General features: G+C 36.9%; 1 long non-coding RNA gene across 1 annotated transcript; it reads left to right on the top strand.

Moving 5' to 3' along the window:
- The first annotated feature begins 10,868 nt into the window (after positions 1 to 10,868).
- LOC140226348 (uncharacterized) lies at positions 10,869 to 14,001 on the top strand. Its single transcript, XR_011900936.1, has 3 exons — positions 10,869 to 11,015; positions 13,329 to 13,426; positions 13,866 to 14,001. It is a non-coding gene; the product is annotated as an uncharacterized lncRNA (long non-coding RNA).
- The last annotated feature ends 4,591 nt before the right edge of the window (positions 14,002 to 18,592 follow it).

Genomic DNA, 18,592 nt, shown 5'->3' with positions numbered 1-18,592 from the left:
TTCCACTTTTTTTTATTTAAAATGACGATATGATGACGTCATCGCGTTTTCCTGGCAATATCGATACTTGGAATGTTATTTACAATTCATATACTTTTGTAATATGCAATAGAAATATAGGGTTAACGGACGATTTAAAGAGCTATGGCGAAATAAACAACATGTTTTTTTACTATATTTGCAGAAAGACGCGCACGCGGAATTTCAACTTTGACGCCAGTGCATTCCTTTGTTATAGGTCGAAATCGATCGGAAATCAATGGATATTGTTACTCAAAGTATAAGGAATCCAAATAAGTAAAAAGAAATTGCATTTTCATGTTGCTTACGGGCTCTGCGCGCGAAATTGCGCGGACGGACGCGCACGCGAGAAAATGTTTGAAACGCTTAAAATTGTCTGAAACTTCGAGATTTCCCATTGGGAAGTCGTTTTGAGCCTTTTAAAATTTTGACGCGCGCTTACGCGCGCCTAATAATGACCTGGGTAACCAGCGTTAAAAAGTAAGATAGAGCGTGACCTGAACTTTATGTCCAGCAAAAATGATACAGAAATGACATCTAGTTATGAAGTTATGATCGATCATGTGACAAGGTCCGAAAATCACAAAATGGCGCCTAGATGACGTCATAGATATGTTACTGTCATGAAAACCTTATTGTGGCTAGATTTTGTCATGAGACATGTTGACTGAAAATGTCATGTTATTCCGTAATGTCATTCTTGAGATATTGACGACACAAAATTGTCCAGAAAGAAAGAAGAATAAAAACCGAGATATGAAACTCGTCACGCTGACGAGTTAGGTGATACGCTTGGGGTCATCAGATGTCGGTCATCTGTGATCGACAAAGAAAAGAATGTGATATAGGCACCTTGAAGTTGTATTGAGCGTGCATGCGAAACCGTTTCTCTAACCATTGGCCACGGGACATCCACGGAAATGGTAAGGCAAAAAAGAAATGTATAGATATTACACGGGGGAAAAGTCAATGCCCACTCAACAATCGTGGCCGCGTGAACATGTATTGCATTGCTAGACGGAAATGCGACCTTGTAACGACTGATGTCGCTATGCCATTTTTTTTTCAACTTGGGAAAAATACGCGCCGTAGACATAAAGCTTATAATCGGCTGGTTTTGATACGTTGCCTTTAATCACAATTTCCAGTGTGATGACGTCATCAAAGTATAAAACAATGACATGGTCTTGAAAGACAATTGTTCAAAGTACAACACCTCCGTCGTCGTCATTACAAACTATGATTGGTTTGACAAAGTCAGCCTGCAAAATTTTTGCAGCAGTCGAAGCAATGTGGTCTCCAACACAAAAAAGAGGGATATGGTGTGTCTGTGTGTTTATGTGTCTGTGTATAGGTGCGTTTATATACGAACGTGATTTCTACATGGACGAATGTGTAATACAAAATTGAAGAAAAAAAGTAAAAAAAGCTAAGTATTTTGTTTCGTGATCTTGTGGGGTTCGAACCCGCAACCTCACGTCTATGAGACGTCGACTTTAACCACTCGGCCATACGTCTCGGCGAGAAAGTATGAGGAACGTAAACTTATGTATGTGAAAGATGAATCAGGAATCGTTTTGTCCACATTCCATTCTCATTTTCAGTTTTAAACTGCAAAATTGTCAACCTGATGATAAGATTTCAAAAAATAAAATGCATGATTACTGTAGCTTATTGTCTCAGCTACAACATACTTAAGTTTCAGAGGAAATGAAGCAAAATCAGCTGAGATAAAGGTGCTTAAACGTTGTCAAGTCAATGCATGGTTTTAAAAAAAAATCACCTCCCATAGACATAACACGTAAACTTGTCCGATTTTGCATCTTTACCTTTAATCACAATTTAAGGTATGATGCCGTCATCAAATATCAAAAGCATGACATGGACTTGAAAGGCAAATGTTCAAAGTACAACATATCTGAATTTGGGATAATATTGAGCTTAAACAACAGAGATACGAGAAAATGAAAGTCAGAAACAGTACCTTAAAAAAATTAATTCCACTTTTTTGATTTCAGATGATGATATGATGATGTCATAATGTATTTAGGGAAATATTGGTACTTGAAACGTTATTTTCAATTCATATGCTTTTGTAATATGCAATAAAAACATAGGGTCACCTGACGTTTTAAAGAGCTATGGCGAAATAAACAAAGACATGTTTTTCGCTATATTTCCACATAGACGCGCACACGAAATTTCAACTTTGACGCCAGCGCATTCCTTTGTTATAGGTCGAAATTGATCGGAAATCAATGGATATTGTTACTTAATGTATCAGGAATCCAAATCTGTCAAAAAATGTGCATTTTCATGTTGCTTACGCGCACTGCGCGCGGAAATGCGCGGACGGACGCGAACGCGCGGAACGCTTAAAATTGTCTGAAACTTCGAGATTTCCCATTGGGAAGTTGTTTTGAGCCTTTAAAAAGTTTGACGCGCGCGTACGCGCGCGTTAAGATGTCCTTGGTAATTAGCATTACAAAGTAAGATTGAGCGTGACCTGAACTTTATGTCTACCGAAAATGATACAGAAATGTCCTTTAGTTATGAAGTTATGAGCGATCATGTATCATGTCCGAAAATCACAAAATGGCGCCTAAATGACGTCATAGATACGTTACTGTCATGAAAACCTTATTGTGGCTAGATATTGTCATGAGACATGTTGACTGAAAATGTCATGCTATTCCGTCATGTCAATGTTGAGATATTCACGACACAAAATGTGCCAGAAAGAAAGAAGAATAACGAGATATGAAACTCGTCACACTAAGGACGAGTTAGGTGATACGCTTGGGGTCATCAGATGTCGGTCATCCGTGATCGACAAAGAAAAGAATGTGATATAGGCACCTTGAAATTATTCAGCGTGCATGCAAATCCGTTTCTCTAACCACTCGGCCACGGGACATCCACGGAAATGGTTAGGCAAAAAAAAAAAAAATGTATAGATATTACAGGGGGAAAAAGTCAATGCCCACTCAACAAACGGGGCCGCGTGAACATGTATTGCATTGCTAGACGGAAATGCGGCCTTGTAACGACTGATGTCGCTATGCCATTTCTGGCGACTTGGGAAAAATACGTGCCGTAGACATAAAACCTATAATCGGCTGGTTTTGATACCTTGCCTTTAATCACAATTTTCAGTGTGATGACGTCATCAAAGTACGAAACAATAAGCCAGTTCGGGGTTCCACTTTGAGCATGAGCAGAAAAAGGTCATCTGTACCAGCAGAGCATGGTGGTTTTTAAATTCACTGAGATAAGCATCTGTAATGTAATGATTATTCAACTGATCCCTATAAGTGGTGCTTGCCAGCACATCCACATGACAGCAAAAGCGGTGTCTGACAATATCAATAGAAAGAGATTGTTAATACATTCAATGCAAAATAATGAAATGGATGCTTTCCAAAATGTCAATGGAAGGATCATTCTGGTCACCTGGTCTATGCAAGTTCATCCTTTGTTTGAACATGACTGATGAATTCCATAAATTGTTACGTTGGGCAAGCTCATGCCTTCTGTCGCTTGAAACTAGTGGAGTGCCTAATCAACTGAGAAAGAAGAAAGGTCATTTGTACCCATGTGCCCATGAGCTAACCCCGAACTGGCTTATTGACATGGTCTTGAAAGACAATTTTTCAAAGTACAACACCTCCGTCGTCGTCATTACATACTATGATCGGTTTGACAAAGTCAGCCTGCAAAAGTTTGCAGCAGTCGAAGCAATGTGGTCTCCAACACAAAAAAGAGGGATATTGTGTGTGTGTGTGTGTGTGTGTGTGTATAGGTGCGTTTATATACGAACTTGACTTCTACATGGACGAATATGTAATACACCATTGAAGAAAAAAAAGTAAAATAGCAAAGTATTTTGTTTCGTGATCTTGTGGGGTTCGAACCCGCACGTATGCAACCTCACTTCTCTGAGACGTCGCCTTTAATCACTCGGCCATACGTCTCGACGAGAAAATATGACGAACGTAAACTTATGTGTGTGAAAGATGAATCAGGAATCGTTTCGTCCACATTCCATTCTCATTTTCAGTTTTAAACTGCAAAATTGTCAACCTGATGAGGAGATTTCAAAGAATAAAATGCATGATTACTGCAGCTTATTGTCTCAGCTACAACATACTTTAGTTTCAGAGGAAACGAAGCAAAATCAGCTGAGATAAAGGTGCTTAAACGTTGTCAAGTCAATGCATGGTTTAAAAGAAAAATCACCTCCCATAGACATAACACGTAAACTTGTCCGATTTTGCGTCTTTACCTCTAATCACAATTTTCAGTGTGATGACGTCATCAAAGTACAAAACAATGACATGGTCTTGAAAGACAATTGTTCAAAGTACAACACCTCCGTAGTCGTCATTACTTATACTATAATCGGTTTGATAAAGTCAGCCTGCAAAATTTTGCAGCAATCGAAGCAATGTGGTCTCCAACACAAGAAAGAGGGATATTGTGTGTGTGTGTGTATAGGTGCGTTTCTATACGAACGTGATTTCTACATGGACGAATATGTAATACACCACTGAAGAAAAAAAAAAGTAAAATGGCTAAGTATTTTGTTTCGTGATCTTGTGGGGTTCGAACCCGCATGTGTCATGGTATACCCTACTGTAAAGTCATGTAATGTCGTTGTGTTTCTACTGTCTTGTTCTCTCCTGTCTTTGTAAAAAAAAAAAAAAAAAAAAAAAGTTTAATGTATTCACAAGAATCCTTTTGAGTGGTTCACAATTTACAAGCATGCTTTTCAGTGAACCTCTCAGTTCTTTCTTTTTTTTTTATCCTCCAAACATAACTTTGTATTTTGCCGGTATGCATGTATAATTTCTTATTTGTTAACCATTATCTACCATGTAAAGTCGAATACATGCCTATGTTATATCTTCTGATACATTTCGTGTTATGTTTGACGAAAAAGAAAGAAGGAATGAAATAAATGAAATGAAAATGAAAATGAATGAATGAATGAATGTGTGCAACCTCACGTCTCTGAGACGTCGCCTTTAACCACTCGGCCATACGTCTCGACGAGAAAATATGAGGAACGTAAACTTATGTATGTGAAAGATGAATCAGGAATCGTTTCGTCCACCTTCCATTCTCATTTTCAGTTTTAAGCTGCAAAATTGTCAACCTGATGAGAAGATTTGAAAAAAAATAAAATGTGTGATTACTGCAGCTTATTGTCTCAGCTACAACATACTTAAGTTTCAGAGGAAATGAAGCAAAATCAAGTGAGGTAAAAGTGCTTGAGCGTTATCGTCTATACATGGTTAAAAAAAAAAAAAAATCCCCCATAGACATAACACATAATCTTCGCTGATTTTGATATCTTGCCTTTAATCACAACTTCTAGTATGATGACGTCATCAAATTAGAAAACATCGACATGGACTTGATAGACAATTGTTCAAAGTATAACATATTCAACGTATGTCGTCAGTTTGGTATTGACTGGACGATCAAACACAGGAACATGAGGCAGCGATTAGTAATCTTCGCTGATTTTGATATCTTGCCTTTAATCACAACTTCTAGTATGATGACGTCATCAAATTAGAAAACATCGACATGAACTTGATAGACAATTGAAGGGGTCGATGCAATATAGTGCTAACCCACACAATGTTCATTTTGAGATAATCGCTGTTGAATGTTTGGAAAGTCCATACATTGTATATTGATAAAACATGAATGCATGCATTTTTTACCATCTTATTGGTTGAATTCAAATATGATATTTTCACGGAGGTTAGAGTGAAGGATAAGGATTATGAAAATGCTTAATGGTGTCATTAATTCCCAATCAATGACATCCCTACTATAGGCATATCATAATTTCTCATCTAAAATCAATGGTCTATAGGATTCATGCACCATTACTTGTATAGTGCATAAACTTTGCTTTTTAAGCTTTGAGTGAAACGTGTCATAGCATAATTCTGTAATTCCATCAGCAGTGATTGACATAATGAAGAAGAAATATATATCACATTGAACGCTTAGAACCTAACGGGGGGGGGGGGGAGGGTATTATAGCATGACACTTCACGACACAAAATGTGCCAGAAAGAAAGAAGAATAACGAGATATGAAACTCGTCACACTAAGGACGAGTTAGGTGATACGCTTGGGGTCATCAGATGTCGGTCATCCGTGATCGACAAAGAAAAGAATGTGATATAGGCACCTTGAAATTATTCAGCGTGCATGCAAATCCGTTTCTCTAACCACTCGGCCACGGGACATCCACGGAAATGGTTAGGCAAAAAAAAAAAATGTATAGATATTACAGGGGGAAAAAGTCAATGCCCACTCAACAAACGGGGCCGCGTGAACATGTATTGCATTGCTAGACGGAAATGCGGCCTTGTAACGACTGATGTCGCTATGCCATTTCTGGCGACTTGGGAAAAATACGTGCCGTAGACATAAAACCTATAATCGGCTGGTTTTGATACCTTGCCTTTAATCACAATTTTCAGTGTGATGACGTCATCAAAGTACGAAACAATAAGCCAGTTCGGGGTTCCACTTTGAGCATGAGCAGAAAAAGGTCATCTGTACCAGCAGAGCATGGTGGTTTTTAAATTCACTGAGATAAGCATCTGTAATGTAATGATTATTCAACTGATCCCTATAAGTGGTGCTTGCCAGCACATCCACATGACAGCAAAAGCGGTGTCTGACAATATCAATAGAAAGAGATTGTTAATACATTCAATGCAAAATAATGAAATGGATGCTTTCCAAAATGTCAATGGAAGGATCATTCTGGTCACCTGGTCTATGCAAGTTCATCCTTTGTTTGAACATGACTGATGAATTCCATAAATTGTTACGTTGGGCAAGCTCATGCCTTCTGTCGCTTGAAACTAGTGGAGTGCCTAATCAACTGAGAAAGAAGAAAGGTCATTTGTACCCATGTGCCCATGAGCTAACCCCGAACTGGCTTATTGACATGGTCTTGAAAGACAATTTTTCAAAGTACAACACCTCCGTCGTCGTCATTACATACTATGATCGGTTTGACAAAGTCAGCCTGCAAAAGTTTGCAGCAGTCGAAGCAATGTGGTCTCCAACACAAAAAAGAGGGATATTGTGTGTGTGTGTGTGTGTGTGTGTGTGTATAGGTGCGTTTATATACGAACTTGACTTCTACATGGACGAATATGTAATACACCATTGAAGAAAAAAAAGTAAAATAGCAAAGTATTTTGTTTCGTGATCTTGTGGGGTTCGAACCCGCACGTATGCAACCTCACTTCTCTGAGACGTCGCCTTTAATCACTCGGCCATACGTCTCGACGAGAAAATATGACGAACGTAAACTTATGTGTGTGAAAGATGAATCAGGAATCGTTTCGTCCACATTCCATTCTCATTTTCAGTTTTAAACTGCAAAATTGTCAACCTGATGAGGAGATTTCAAAGAATAAAATGCATGATTACTGCAGCTTATTGTCTCAGCTACAACATACTTTAGTTTCAGAGGAAACGAAGCAAAATCAGCTGAGATAAAGGTGCTTAAACGTTGTCAAGTCAATGCATGGTTTAAAAGAAAAATCACCTCCCATAGACATAACACGTAAACTTGTCCGATTTTGCGTCTTTACCTCTAATCACAATTTTCAGTGTGATGACGTCATCAAAGTACAAAACAATGACATGGTCTTGAAAGACAATTGTTCAAAGTACAACACCTCCGTAGTCGTCATTACTTATACTATAATCGGTTTGATAAAGTCAGCCTGCAAAATTTTGCAGCAATCGAAGCAATGTGGTCTCCAACACAAGAAAGAGGGATATTGTGTGTGTGTGTGTATAGGTGCGTTTCTATACGAACGTGATTTCTACATGGACGAATATGTAATACACCACTGAAGAAAAAAAAAAAAGTAAAATGGCTAAGTATTTTGTTTCGTGATCTTGTGGGGTTCGAACCCGCATGTGTCATGGTATACCCTACTGTAAAGTCATGTAATGTCGTTGTGTTTCTACTGTCTTGTTCTCTCCTGTCTTTGTAAAAAAAAAAAAAAAAAAAGTTTAATGTATTCACAAGAATCCTTTTGAGTGGTTCACAATTTACAAGCATGCTTTTCAGTGAACCTCTCAGTTCTTTTTTTTTTTTTATCCTCCAAACATAACTTTGTATTTTGCCGGTATGCATGTATAATTTCTTATTTGTTAACCATTATCTACCATGTAAAGTCGAATACATGCCTATGTTATATCTTCTGATACATTTCGTGTTATGTTTGACGAAAAAGAAAGAAGGAATGAAATAAATGAAATGAAAATGAAAATGAATGAATGAATGAATGTGTGCAACCTCACGTCTCTGAGACGTCGCCTTTAACCACTCGGCCATACGTCTCGACGAGAAAATATGAGGAACGTAAACTTATGTATGTGAAAGATGAATCAGGAATCGTTTCGTCCACCTTCCATTCTCATTTTCAGTTTTAAGCTGCAAAATTGTCAACCTGATGAGAAGATTTGAAAAAAAATAAAATGTGTGATTACTGCAGCTTATTGTCTCAGCTACAACATACTTAAGTTTCAGAGGAAATGAAGCAAAATCAAGTGAGGTAAAAGTGCTTGAGCGTTATCGTCTATACATGGTTAAAAAAAAAAAAATCCCCCATAGACATAACACATAATCTTCGCTGATTTTGATATCTTGCCTTTAATCACAACTTCTAGTATGATGACGTCATCAAATTAGAAAACATCGACATGGACTTGATAGACAATTGTTCAAAGTATAACATATTCAACGTATGTCGTCAGTTTGGTATTGACTGGACGATCAAACACAGGAACATGAGGCAGCGATTAGTAATCTTCGCTGATTTTGATATCTTGCCTTTAATCACAACTTCTAGTATGATGACGTCATCAAATTAGAAAACATCGACATGAACTTGATAGACAATTGAAGGGGTCGATGCAATATAGTGCTAACCCACACAATGTTCATTTTGAGATAATCGCTGTTGAATGTTTGGAAAGTCCATACATTGTATATTGATAAAACATGAATGCATGCATTTTTTACCATCTTATTGGTTGAATTCAAATATGATATTTTCACGGAGGTTAGAGTGAAGGATAAGGATTATGAAAATGCTTAATGGTGTCATTAATTCCCAATCAATGACATCCCTACTATAGGCATATCATAATTTCTCATCTAAAATCAATGGTCTATAGGATTCATGCACCATTACTTGTATAGTGCATAAACTTTGCTTTTTAAGCTTTGAGTGAAACGTGTCATAGCATAATTCTGTAATTCCATCAGCAGTGATTGACATAATGAAGAAGAAATATATATCACATTGAACGCTTAGAACCTACCGGGGGGGGGGGGGGAGGGTATTATAGCATGATACTCGGTTTTTTACTGCCCAGCTAGATGCCAACAACATCCATCACTCACGGCTACGCATAGAGAAACAGCCATGGCGAAAATAAAACTTTGCTTTCTCATAGGCACAATGACACAGAACCCCGTCAAACACACTTTTCTTGGCAGGGATGGACATGAAAAAGTTCATTAATAATACTAAACAGCGTATGCATTCCATTCATGTGGAGCTAGATACCTCTATAGCAACATAAAGCCTGTCTTCAACTCCGTTGATAGAACAATGACAACCTGAAATTTCAAAGAGATGAGCGAGACGCTATATACACCTGGCCTAGAGTTAATTTATTCAGTTCTCATTCCTACTTCAAGTTGGGTTATGTTATTGTAATCATTCCCATCTGCAGTATAACAAAACCAAAGTGAGGGAAAAGGGGAGAGAAAAACGAGAGGTGGCAAAAGGAAAACTGCATGCACAACTGCAATCCATAGCATTGCGTGTGACAAGTGAAACAAATGTTTTAGTTGTTATAGCAGTGTTTTATGAGCATAAACAGACAAATAGACAGACAATGTCAAATTTAAAAACCATCAATTTAATGTCAGAGAAGATGGTAAACAAGATGCATTGAAACCGTAACTAAATCGAACATATTCAGATATAACATTCTTGAATTAAAAACAAGATAAAGAAAAATAATGTCCACGTCAGGATTAAAAAAAAAAAACGCCGCACGAACATGCATTATATTCTTGATGCAAAGTTCCAAGGATTGTCTCATTAATTTAAAAGCAATGATTCCCTTACCACCACCAGCACCACACCACAATGACGTCTCTAAAATCAATGGTAGCACATATCATTGTATCTTGCATTGAATTAGCTCCCTTTTCCTAAACTACCAGTGAAACGTGCCATATTATATGGTGTAATTCGATCAGTAGTGATTGACTTTAAAGAAGAAAGATAATGCAACAAATTGAATGCTTACCACATTGCTTATAGGGCTATTCCAGTTTGGTACTGATCTGTTCTATTCTCCCAGATGCCAACAACACATATCACCTATGGCTAAACTAGTGAAACAGCCATGACGAAAATAAACGACAGAGAACCCTGTCAAAATCACTACACTAATTGGAAAGGTATTGCCCGAAATTCCTCATATCGTCGGCGTTTTCACGAACTGACGCTATTTCGATTTTGGTCAAAATTTTCAAAATCGAGATATTGGTACCAAATGAAAGTGCTTTCAAAACTCTACCGAATCCCAAAATTTTAGATCACAAAATTAATTATTCTTAATTTTATCAAAGAAAGAAAAAAACGACGGTACTCGAAATATCGAGAAATTGAGAAAAAGGAGTTTCACGAACCGACGCACGAAAGATACGCCGGTTCGTAAAACCCGAATTGCTACGGTGAAGAGCAATGCGGATTTCACGAACTGTCGCAGTTGCGTTACTTTGAGCTTTGTTCAACTTACTGGCCTAGAATTAGGTTTTGGCCCTAATCCAGATCTCAGAGTGAGAACCAAACCTTCTGAAAGATGAATGACGGCCTAAGCCAGCCCACTGTCCACGAGTGAAGTGAATGGTAAGCTATAATCCTATTAAAATCATGCTCAAAATAACAGTTTCAGTTGGACTACCATAACCATTAATTGCGGTAGTGTGTAGTCCCATGTATTCAATCGCGTGATGCTTATGAAGCCTAGTCTGTAAACGCCATACAATTTCAAATTAGATCCCAAATCATATTATTTATTGTTTCTTTTCAACTTATGTCGTTACTTCTGAGACTACTGAGTACTGTAGTCGTAACGTCTGTGTGCAAGACATGCAGATTGCAAGATTTCAAAGTCTCGAAGACACTATTTAAAGCCTTGACTTTTGAGTTGAAAATGAAATCATGAGATTGACAAAGTAGGCGTACTAAACAAAAAAAAAAAGTCTAACAGTAAAACTCAAAGGAAGAGTAAAGAATAAAGTTAGACATGTTAGACTTTTACTTTCAAGTCTAACTATTAAGTCTAAGTTAAGACTTTACTTGTAATACCGGTACCAGTTACTAAAACTAAGATCAGCTGAAGTCTAAGACCAAGTCAAATTAACACAGTTCAGAGCCATACCGGTACACGGTAGTCTAGCTCTAGATCTACATCTAGACTAGTGGTAATAGTAGGTAGAGTCCACCCATTTTTTCCCCCAATCTTTACTGGTCCATTCCTGAAAAAGTTACTGGTCAGTGTCCAACAGTGATTTTTCCTGGTCAGGGACCGTCGGACCAGTGCCAGTGTGCAGCGTTGGTGTAGATGTCATCTATGACAGTATGTGGTCTAGTGATACTACCTAAACACTACGAGTACTCTACAGGTTAGGTGGCTTTCCTGTACAGTGCAGTGTTAAAGTATACTTGTGAATTCAGCCCTAGTACCGTACTGTGTGTAGTGTATGTCTAACGTTAGTTCGAGTGGAGTACCTAAGCACAGCGGTGGGGCTTTTTTCCCCTAAAACTTGTGAATGTGGCCCAACCAAATGGCGTTTATATATTTACGCTTGATTGATAGTGATACAGTGGCGCTGTCGATTTCCACAGCAGCCATACATAATCTTTTGTCCTTTCTTCTTTCCTTATTTCCCTTTGTTCTTTCACACTTTTTATTCTTGGAATCGAAGGACTTCTCTAAGAAATGTCCCTCGACTGATTTAACCAGGACTCTTGAGTTCTGGTAAACCTAACCTAACCGAGTAACCGTTAACATTTGTTAGGCCTAACATAACAGTAACACTGACTTAGCCCTGTATTGACTTTGTCTTTGGCCGACTTACTGAGATGGCGAGTCTAACTCTTTAACGTTAGTCTAAACGTAGTCGTTCGATCTGTCAGTGTCAGTGTCACCGGCTTTTGTATATGGTGCCATCTCTAACGTACGTTAACAAGTTGATGTTAGTTATCTATGTCAACTTACTGAGTCAGTAATAGTGGTACTGTCATCCTGTTGGATATCGCCGCAATATCATCCGTGACGTGTTAATTTCGTGTCACAAAGACAAAAGTTGCCAAGATCTAATAGTATTAGATGTCTAGATCTAGATGTAGTCTAGATCTATAATATAAATTTTGTGAACCACTGGTAACTTAAAAGGTCTAGACTTCACTTAGTCTATAATTAGACCAGACATTCATGAGGCAAAGGCCTATTTAGTAGATCTATTCTTATTCTATTTTAACGTCAATTCCTACTAACTCGCCACGTGTTATTTCTAAGGCCAAGGACTTCCAGGTTAGTGATTTTTTTTTTTCATAAATACCAAACAGCAGACGTGTTTCATTTGCATTCTTGTGCAGACTTCATGAAAATATGTGCAGTATCAAAGAAATATGATGCACATGACAATGCCAGTGTTTTATAGGTGAATGGTTAATACCTTTAAAAGCTGAATGATAATGTAGAGTCTAGGTCTAATTAAGATGTTACAGTCTCTGATAAGAAACAGGTTTGATTGTCATAGACTGTTTCCCAAATGCAGGTACATGTAGTAATATTCAGCTATTTCAATGCAATGCCTTGTTTACAAATACATGTAGATTTATATTCATGTGAATGATGATTCAATTTCTACATGAGACATACCAAGTGCTAAACATAATATCTTGCATCAGTAAAATGTGTAAATGAAGAGACAATTTGAATATGCATCAAATACGAACAGCAGCATTTTTTGACATTCTTTGATCCTGCATAGGCCTACCATTTTGTTTTATGTTTAATATAAATAGAGCAAAATAATTTCAACTTCAGTTTTGTTGGCTGATTTTTTTTTTTCTTCTCAAAATTAAAGTTGTATCTTGTGCCATGATGTTTGATTTTAATCAAAAGTTCTTAATTTCTTTCTTTTCTTTCAGATGACTGGTGCCATGTAGTAGCGAAGAACTGGACTGTCTCAGAAAAGAAAAGGAAAAGTACAGGGTCGTGTATATCACCAACGGATGTGAATACAATGGTAATGTAGAGTCTAGGTCTTATTAAGATGTTAAAGTCTCTGATAATAAACAAGTTTGATTGTCGTAGACTCTTTCCCAGATGCAATTAGTAATATTCAGCTTTTTCAAAGCAATGCCTTGTTTACAAGGACATGCAGATTTATTCATGTGAATAATAATTTAAATTCTACATGAGACTTACTAAGTGCTAGACATAAGATCTTGCATCATTAAAATATGTAAAAGGCGAGACAATTTGAATATGCATCAAAAACAGCAGTATTTTTTTGACATTCTTTGATCCTGTATACCGTTTTGTTTTATGTTTAAATAAATAGAGCAAAATAATTTCAACTACAGTTTAGTTGGCTGATTTCTTTTTCTCAAAATGAAAGTTGTATCTTGTATCATGATGTTTGATTTTAATCGAAAGTTCTTAATTTCTGTCTTTTCTTTCAGATGACTGATGCCATGCAGTAGCGAAGAGCTGGACTGTTTCAGAGAAGAAGAAAAAAGTACAGCATCGTGCTGATCATCAAGGAATGTGAATACAATGGCTTAGGAAAGAAGACAATCTACAGATAGGATAGAAGGGAGAAATTGGGGTGAAGGGCGACAACATAAGGACGGTATATCTACAGTGAAATGTGATTGTAAAGTGGAAACATGAAAGGAGATTCTAAGATTGAAGGTGAAAACAATGCATTCCATTCTGTGATGTCATAATTACAATTTTGCTACACTTTAATAACACTACAGAGAGACATTTATATCAAGGAAAGCTTCATGTGGATGTGGAACGTTAGATTTTTTTAAGTGTTCATTGGTATGTATTTCATGATAATAAATCTTGAAGGTTTTGTGTGGTAATCATAACCTTGTGATAAATCTTGATAGATTTCTAAGTGCACATTGGCAATATTTAGATGATGCTGTAATCAGATTAAGTTCTATTCTCCTTTATTCTTTTATTTATTATTTTGTTGTCTTCAACCCACTTTGAATGTGTCACGTATGATTCTTATAAACATGGGAACATGCACTCCATGTAAATGATAGGACTTTTCACAAATTGACATAATTATTCAACCATCACTAGACTGTTCTGTTATAAGATGTTCTTTATCTAACTAAAATTGTAAATTATGATACGTGTATGTTCCCATGCAAACTCACAACAAAATACAGAAATTTGAGTTCTTTTAATAATAATTCATTATGTCTCTAAATTCACGATTAAAGAAAGTGATTGCAATAAGGATGTCAAACATCGTATATTAAAATAATAGATTATTCATTTGTCTCCATCCGTAGTAACGCACGCAACTGCAGTGTGCAGTTTGTAGGCTGCTGTGAAAAAAAAAAATCACAGGCAGCCCAAGCAGGATTCGAACCCACGACCTCTGGATTACTAGACCAGCGTCATAACCACTAGACCACCAGAGTGCCCTGGCGCTACCTTTACACATGAATAATTAAGTATAGAAGGGCTTGGGGGCGCTTCGAAGTTTACTGCTCTTATTAAATATGTACATGTCATTTGCAACTCAACTAAAGATGATTAAACACACTGAAATTCTTACTTTAAATGATATTCATAATCTGTTTTTTTTTTTCTTTAATAGCTTGGGATGTACACTTTATACACTGTATCGGTCTACATTTCGCCTACAATATGGAATTCTTTACTTCGAGACGTTTGTTTTTAACAAACAAAAAATTAAGAGTCCTTGAAAGGTGCTGTAAAACAGTGGTGTTTGTTTGTTTGTTTGTTTTTTGGTGGGGGGGGGGGGGAGGGGAGTCAAATTAGCCTTGGCCCCTCTCCGCCGTCTTTTTTTTTTTTCCTTTAGCTGCATATTTTTTAGTCATCACATGAAAATTCGTCTGCATCCACCCCGTAGTTTTGCTGATGACCTTTCTTTTTAATTATTTTAGCCACACACAATTTTGGCTGAATTTCCCCAACCCTCTTGTGAATTTGCTAGTACATGTACTAAAACACATTCTCAGAATGTGTTTATAGTACTGGTGGATTAAGGATTCACAGGGAGGGGGGGGGGTCGGCCAAAATTTCTCTTTTCTCATAATACAAGCCTTCGGGGCGAAAGGCTGATATTATGGGCTTTCTACACACATTTTTAGATGCTAATTATTGGTTAACATGAGCATGATCATTTATGTTGTGATTAATTTGTTTCCTTATATATGTATGACTTCTATTAGAGACTTAATTGGCTTGGCACTCCTTACATCGACCTATTTCAGACACCCATTTCCCTCTCGTGCTTTTTCTCTACTGTCCTGTGAATAGTGTAACTACATGTACATGCAGTACCTCTTCTCTTTTGTATGATATACATCAAGTTTTTATCTGAGCATATGGGTGTTGCAGCACTCTCAAGCTTCATGCATATGCAGCAACATCTTTGAGTGGTCATATACATACATGTAGTTATGCTTGATATATTAATTTGAGGATGTTATTCTTTCTCTTGTATATGTTCCGTCCGCACTCTATAGATGTAAATGTACGATGTAAGATTTGGTGTGCATGTTCGAACTGTGTTCCTCTTTTTGTGAACACACAAGAACTGATATAATAATGAACTTGAATTACACATATTCTTGAATCTTGATTCCATCTCCATTTGCCATTGGATATGTATTGATTTATGGAGCTCTTCCACAATTGTTATCCTTCCCATTGTCATTACTCATCTCTGAATAATTCAAATTTGATATTCTATTGAGGACCTATGTTTCTTCGTACCTCTTCAATATATTGCTGCAAAAGGCATAATAAAACATGACCATTATTAGGTGATCCGAGTATCCTCTCGGATCACCTTCTGTATCTGTACGGATTCTTTGTTGGGTCTTCTTCTTCTTCTTCTTCTTTCTTTATTTCTGGACAAAATTTGTGTATCGATTAGCTCAGAAAGTGTTCTTCCTATCAATGTCAAAATTATACCATATATGTATCATGTCCCAAAGACGACGGGTCAAATAAAATCATAGTGATCAGTCGACAGTGACGTCACTATGACGTCATTATATGAAAACACATTTTCATTCATATCTCATTAATGGAATGGAGTTTTTCAATGAAATTTACGTCACATATATTTCAAGTTATGCGGATTCTACTCATATTCTCAAAATTCATATTTTCTCTTAAAACGTGCGCGTACGCGCGCGTAGAAATATTTGTATGCTCAAATCGAGCTCAAAATTTTTTTGCACACGTTTCAGACCATTTGGAGCATTTTTTGAAAAATTGAAAAAATTGGACGGACGCGTACGCGCGCGCATATATACGCACGCACAGCTCATATGCAATAGAAATTTCCCGTTTTTTCACACTTATCGGATGCCTGAAATGTCAAGGAATATTTCTACCAAGTTTCAAGTCAATCCGACTCAATATGACGTCATACAGACCCGTCAAAGTTGAAATTCCGCGCGCGCGTCAATGGCGATATACAGTCCAACAATGCCAAAAAACCGCCAATTTCAAATCCGATTTTACTCGTCAGGATGGACGGTGACCCCCCATTTTCTTTACATATTCTGAAAGCTGATGAGTTGTACATGTCATTTCATGGGTTGACGATGCTGAAAAAATGATTAAAAGATATCAAATTTCTTAATAAAGTAAAAAAAGTAAATTTTCAAAATGACGTCATCAAATTTTAAGTTCATTCGAGCGTATCTCACTAATCCTTTGCCAATTTTCACCTAGATTTCAGTATGTTGTAGCTTATTAAATGCTCTTTCGGTAATATAATAACAACATTTTGATTGGATGACGGCATCATCTCGTAAAAATGGATTAAAAGTAACATTGTTAAATTTGACCAGTTTACGTGTTATCTCTATGGGAGTGCAGTTTTTCTGGAAATGAAAACTGACATGACTATCTTTATCGAGCACTAGCTCACTTATGCTTCGGTGAATTTCTCCCATATTTTAGTATGTTGTAGCTAAGACTTTGGGCTATCGTAAGTGTGCCCTTCGTTTTTTCATACGGAGTCGGCATCATGCCCAAAAACTTGGTTGAAATTAAAGCTTATCTTCCATGTATTTTCATATTCCTTTCTTTCTGCAACTTTCTTTGCAATAACTCAAGAAAAACAAGCTCTATCAGCCCAATATTTTGCACATGTTTAGTTTATGTCACGTACATTATTTCATAAAATAACAACTACTTGATCGGACACCTTCTTGGGTATGTAAATTAGGGTCAAAGGTCAAAAATGTTTCATCCTGTATCTTGGTGAATACATGTCTTATCTTTCCCATATTTTGCATACGTAAAGAACATGTTACAAGAATCATTTCACAAAATAACCACTTTTTGCTCAGACGCCATCTTGTCTGTGCAAAGTAGGGTCAAAGGTCATATGTACTTCTTTCTTTATCTTCATTATCACGTGTTATCTCTATGGGAGGGAATTTTTCTAGATGTGAAAATTGACATGATTGTCGTTATCGACGACTAACTCAATTACCCTTTGGTGAATTTCTTCCAGATTTTAGTATGTTGTAGCCAATTTAATACTCTTTAAGTTTTGTTCATCAAAATTTTAATCGGATGATGTCTTCACCTCGTGAAAATGGATATAATGTAACCTTGTCAAATTTAACCAGTTTACGTGTTATCTCTATGGGAGGGAATTTTTCTGGAAATGAAAATTGACATGACGGTCTTTATCGAGCACTAGCTCACTTACTCCTCGGTGAATTTCTCCCAGATTTTAATATGTTGTAGCTGAGACTTTGGGCTATCGTCGGTATTCGCTCCATCTTTTCATACGACGCCGAAATCACGTCAAAAAACTTGGTTGAAATCAAACTTATCTTCGATGTATTGAGATATTTCTTTCTTTCTGCAACTTTCTTTGCAATAACTCTAGAAAAACAGCCCCTATCACCCCCATATTTTGCACATGTTTAGTTTATGTCACGTACATTATTTCATAAAATAACAACTACTTGATCAGACACCATCTTGGGTATGTAAATTAGGGTCAAAGGTCATAAATGTTTCAACCTGTATCTTGGTGAATACATGTCCTATCTTTCCAATATTTTGCACACGCAAAGACCATGTTACAAGAATCATTTCACAAAATAACCACTTTTTGCTCAGATGCCATCTTGGCTGTGCAAAGTTGGGTCAATGG

The sequence above is a fragment of the Diadema setosum genome, chromosome 3 (assembly GCF_964275005.1).
Source record: "Diadema setosum chromosome 3, eeDiaSeto1, whole genome shotgun sequence".
Classification (NCBI taxonomy): Eukaryota; Metazoa; Echinodermata; class Echinoidea; order Diadematoida; family Diadematidae; genus Diadema; species Diadema setosum.
Note: the sequence above shows the minus strand (reverse complement) of the source record. Positions and strands in the feature narration are given on the sequence as shown.